Here is a 6,085-nt window from a genome sequence, read left to right as displayed (position 1 = left end):
TCCATTTTAATCAAATAATTCAAATGTTTTCAAGTCATTAATTTTTTCCTTGTAATAATAAAACAGTACCTTGTTCTTGATCACAACTAAGAGCTAATTAATACTTATTGGCGGTAAAACAATTCTATTGGGTTTAATGTTTAAAACGTTTTTTGGAGACAAGGTATGGGCATCCAAATTACAGAAAAAGACCCCTTATCCAAAACACCACAGGTTCTGAGCATTGTGGATAGCAGGTACCATGCCTGCATTTATATTTAAATATATTTATATAGAGCTTTAAATTGAAATGCTTAACTACATATTAGTTTATATTTAGATGCTGATATTTTAATACATATAGATATATAGACATGTGTATAGAATTTAATATAAATATTTTTCTATATATTTGTGTTTGATTTAAATGTTGTTGAAAGTATATTGTATAGTTTGCTATAGTATAGTTATAGGATCGATTATTGGGAAACCTGTTATCCAGAAATTTCAGGAAAACCATCTTCCAAAGACTTCATTTTTAATCAAATAATGCAATTTTTTTCAAAATGATTTCCTCTTTCTCCATAGTATTAAAACAGTAGCTCGTACTTGATCCCAATTAAGATGTAATGAATATCAATTGGAGGCAAAACAATCCTATTGAGTTTATTTAATGTTTAAATGATTTTTAAGTATACATAAGGTATGGCGATCCAAATTACAGGATGACCCCTCATCTGGAAAACCCCAGGTCCTGAACATTCTGCATAATAGGTCTCATACCCCTGATCCCTTCCCCCTCTCCTTCCCTAACAGGACCCATACTTGTAGTATTTTAGTACAGTGTTGATATTTAGATGTATTTTATATGTATATTTCTTTGAAATGTATTTATCTTACCTTTAAATTTATAATATTGATATATATAAATTATATATAGATAATGAACACACAACACAGAGACTGGGTGAGGAGCAGGGTGAACACACAGACGTCATTACAAGTGGGAAAAGAGAGGAACACACAGATATCACGGAAGGAGCAGGGAGAGGGCACAGAGATTAGGTTTGGAAAACGGAGTGGCACACAGTGATTGGAGGTAAAAAAAAGGCAGGAAAATTGATATGGATACATGGAATTGTACACACAAATAAAATAAGGGATGGGGAAGGAGAGGGATCGGTAGTACAGCAGGCAGTGAGGGGGAGATACATGGAGATTGTGGCAGGATAAGAGAGAGGGCACAGAGATTGGGACAGACCAGAGAGAGAGGATAGTCCTAAGTGGTTGTTGGGAACATAATATGTTGAATTTGTCATTATTATTTCTATATATTTTAGTATAGAACATTATGTTGATGTATACTGTAAATTATAGCCTTTCTATTTAAATACTAACATTATTATTTATATTACAGAGATTTTAATTTAAATATTGATATTTAAATGTTATACATATAGATATATATATATTATAGAGTTTGATCCAGGGAGTTATCCGATCGCCTATTTTGGGGTCAGGAAGGAATTCTTTTCCCTCAGCAAGACTAATTGGCCCCTGTTTTACTGAGGGTTTTTCTTTGCCTTCCTCTGGATCAATTTATAAGATTTTGCAGAATTATAAATAAAAGAAAGTATTTTCTTAAATCTAATTATGTGTCCGTCTCTTGATTGTCAGGTTTGAGTAGATCTGATTCATTACAAGGTATACATTCCCAGATAACCAGATGGACGGCTGCCTTTTGCTTATTACATGTGGCCACAATTTACTGATAATTGTATTTACATTTAGGTTTAACAAACACAAAGTAGTGCTACACAAACACTCTCACCGCTCTTTGCAACATCGGGTGCCGTCTGTGACTCTGTCCAGTGTCGGACTGGCCCACCGGGATACCAGGAAAACTCCCGGTGGGCCCATGGGTCAGTTGGCCTTTTGCTTTTAACCATTTGGCCTATTTCATGGTCATTCCCTATTTCTTTATGAGAACAAAGAGGCTTAATAATGGAAGAATATAGTATAGTATGTAGAGAAAAGAACTAGGAGAATAAAGAGGTTGAGTGAGGAGAGGAGAGTATAGTATTTGGAAAGTGGGCCCTCAGCCTAAGGTCTCTGATGGGCCCCTGGCATCCCAGTCCAACCAACACTGACTCTGTCTGCCCAGGTCTGATTCATGTACAAGAAAATACTTCAGCAGCACTCCGATTATGGTGAAAAAAATGTTGCTTTATTCGCTTAGCTTGAGGCACGAATAAAGCAACAGTTTTTTCACCATAATCGAGTGCTGCTGAAGTATTTTCTTGTACATTTAGGTTTAGAAACTGAGTGAACTGTACAAAATATGTGTGTGTATGTGACCGGCATAACGACTTGTCCTCCATCATCTTTGCAGAAAGGCCAAAACTCTCTGTCCCCTTGTTCCCAGACACATACAAGTCCCTGCAGCAAAACCATCCAGAGTTCCCAACTTAAAACCCACCTTGTTCTCACACAACAAAAAAAAAGTTTGTACACAGAATCCGCTTCTGCATCTGAAGATTGAAGGAGAATTGAGGAAAGGATTTTAGATATTTTTGTATATATTACACACACAGTAACACACTCCCTCTCTGGAGTCCCTGATACCAACTGCAAATGGCTCATAAAAGATGCTGCATATCAAGTCCCTGTAGAGGCACCGCAGCATAAGTCTGATGAACATTACATACAGTATCACATAGAATTTGTCTTTGGAAAATCCTCTACCAACTTAAAAAGCATCAGGAATTTTACTGTTGCTATGGTATTGCCTATACGATATCATAAAATGTACACATATATATATATATGTACCCCTTAGTGTCTTTTTTCAACCTTGTAACCTTGTAGCTATGAATTTGCACAACATTGCATTAATTTTTGGGATCCAAAATTAATTGTAGTGGCAGCATTTCTATGCATTAGTCATTTATATAACAATAGGCAGTCCATTTAATACCTTGTATTTTTTGCCTTCTGTCTATATCGCTATATTTGCTTGTCTTATCTACAGCCATTAGTTTGCAGATTGGGGTTGGCTATGGCCAGAGGTTCGGTTGTGCAGAGAAGAGGCAGACAAGCACTTGGGGAGAACACACCACACTTAGCACAGAAATCGACATCACAAATAGGAAATCAGAACAAGTCTAATATAACACCAGTACGAAGAAAAGAAAGAGGGCGATGACTAGAGAACCTTAAATGAAAGAGTGGAATAAAAAAAAGGAGCAGAAAAACTTGGATGGAGGATCAACATGAAAGAAACCAAAAAGGAAATGTTAGAAGAAAAATGTTGTCACATGTTTATCAATGTGCCCCCTATGTAACAGGCATATGTAACAGGCAACCTCCTTGTATATAGCATAACAAGTGGAGTGTATTATCTTCCATTCTGCCTTGGTTACAGGTGTCCCTTTTGAATTAATGTTCCAGACAGGGATGAGTCCACTAAGGGAGTCAATATTTGAACTAAACGTCTGTAGGAATGTCAATGCTGTTACTCATAGTAGATCGGCCAAACAATTAAAAAAAAAAAGTGTAACAATCAGAGGTTTGACTGTACCAGAAAGCCAACATAGCTCTATATTGAAGGAATTGCTACTCATAAACCAGTCCCTGACTACAAGATAGTAATTGTATAGTAATCATAGTAACAGTCCCTGGTGCTATGAGTTATCTTTCATAACCCTGTATTCCCTCACTTGCTAAAAAGCCATCCAACCCCTTCTTAAAGCTATCTAATGTATCAGCCTGTACAACTGATTCAGGGAGAATCCAGTCTGTTCACAGACTGGGTGCAAGTTGTGGCTGACATTTGCAGAGTGGGGATTTGACACTTCCAGCGCACAGTTTGGATATGTGAATAAACAATGCTTATGCCTTCATTTGTCCAATGATTATTTTTATTTTTCTAAAAAAATAATTGCAATAGAGGATTTACATACAGTACACATGCATGGTATCCTACAAATATATCACACAACATTCTCCATTATGCCCTGAACACAACCCCATGAGTTAGTGTCACCACTCAGAAACACACCCTCTACATAGGAATTACTGCACGGGTACCATAGTTATACTAGATTATAGATCATCCCCTCAATCCCTTCCCCAGTGGAGCTAACATTATAAGGTCCCTAGAGCAGTGACTGGTTATTTTATGAAGAGAACTTTCCTGTATATATTTGGAGTGTGGGAGGAAAGTCATACAAGCACAGAGAGAAAATACAAATATTGTGCAGGTAATGCCCTGATTCAAATCAAAAATAGTACAGTATGTCTGTGCTCCAGAAGTGGGATCCAAGAGAAAGAGCTACACCCTATCCCTGCTTTAGGATAATGGCACGTGAGTATTTTAACCATTGCTTCCATCTGGTAGAAAACAGTGATTGTCAAACTGCCCCTGTCTGTCTGTCAGCTTTCATAATCTTTCTGGAGGAATAGTGCTCTCCCTGACTCACAGAGCAGTGGCAGGTAAAACTCCATGCAAAAATGCTAAACAAATGTAGTTAAATCGCCTATATATAAGAGCATTAATGTTTGGAGTAAGGCAAGATATGTCACATAAACCAGCCTAGAATGGTGACATTATTTTTACTAGGACATGTCTGGTGGCACCAGGTAGTTATTATCCTGCAGTGCATACAGTAACGCCATGATCACCCCCATCAACACCATCACCCTGCCCACTGATGTTAATGTCCCTCTCCTCACCATGTCCTTCTATGTCATGGCCGACCCCTAGCTTACACATCTGCTGTTCTTGTAAACTTAAGGTGGCAACACTAGTGGAGACCCAGCAGCCAAGGGGGTAGCCAGGGGAGTATTTGGCCTGCAGGAGAGGGGATTGTGGGTCACTTATGATGCACTCATAGTTATGGCTGTACCTCAATTTTACAGGTGTTGCTGGAGGGCTGTAAAAATGTTTTTTTGCAGGGGGGATATGGGCCCCTTCTTACACCCCTGAACGTAATCTATATCATAAATGGATTGTAAGCTCTGGTAAGCACAGCCCACACAATATATATAACAACCACACAATATATCTGTTAGCAGTCCCATGACCATATAAAGGCAGAAGACTAAGTTCTTTTTTACAACTGGGGTACATTATAATGCACAAGCTTCAGTGAGTTAAAGGTTGGACCTTAAAAAATACCATTCATGTATTGATACAACAAAAATATGTTTTGCTGAAGATTTTGCTTTAGGAGCATTGAAAACCCTACCAGGAGTGGGGTTTGAACCCACGCGGATATTATCCATTGGATCTTAAGTCCAACACCTTATCCACTCGGCCATCCTGGTGACTTGTGTGGTTTGGTTTTTTTACTCTATAAAGTAGAAGAGTGCAAGAAACAAAAAATTATCAGATGAGGTAGGAGAAAAAGGAGATACTTAGCACTACCAGTTACAGAGACACAACAATACGGCTGTATCTAATACGACATTACCTGATTATCATGAAACCTTTTTTGTCCTTCATGTCCAACACCTTTAACCGCTCAGCCACCCTGATTCGGTGGCACAGCTGGATCTTCAGTGGTTTGACTTTAATTAATTGTTACTTTCTGAATTGCAGTCAAATCCAGAATATTGTTTCCCATGTGTTTTAAGGAGAGCAAGATTTCTACATGAAAAGATTTGGTGAAAAATTTAAGAAATATGTTGTGATATATTAATTTTGGTGTGTGCAATATTCAGCATATGGTAAAAAGATCCAGTCTGATCATAACCAGTTCAGGAAATTAAAGCATTTGTATTAATGCAGGTGATTATACTAAAAAATGTAAATTATGGGATTTCTTGTGAACTAGGTTTACTTGCATCAAACGTTATAGGTATATGGGGGTAGAATCAGTTGGATCAGTTTATTTGATGATAGAAACCCCTGTAGTCTATTTATACATATGTAATTACTGATGTTGCCTACTATTACCATGAAAATGACCCCCTCTTGAAAACTCATTAAAAGTACTGTAAAGAGTGCTTACAATCACAATATAATAGTGTACCCTAAAGTACATTTCACCTTCAGCTTTATCAAAGGGCAAGTAGTGGAATACTGTTTATACGTGTGTGTATC

The 6,085-nt window shown here is 37.5% G+C and overlaps 1 non-coding gene across 1 annotated transcript; it reads right to left on the bottom strand.

Annotated features, from left to right (window-relative positions):
* Positions 1-5,225: 5,225 nt before the first annotated feature.
* Positions 5,226-5,307, bottom strand: trnal-uaa. The gene has a single exon. It is a non-coding gene; the product is annotated as a tRNA-Leu (tRNA).
* Between the last annotated feature and the right edge of the window lie 778 nt (positions 5,308-6,085).

This window comes from Xenopus laevis, chromosome 3L (assembly GCF_017654675.1).
Source record: "Xenopus laevis strain J_2021 chromosome 3L, Xenopus_laevis_v10.1, whole genome shotgun sequence".
NCBI lineage: Eukaryota > Metazoa > Chordata > Amphibia > Anura > Pipidae > Xenopus > Xenopus laevis.
This window is presented reverse-complemented; position numbering and strand designations above follow the sequence as displayed.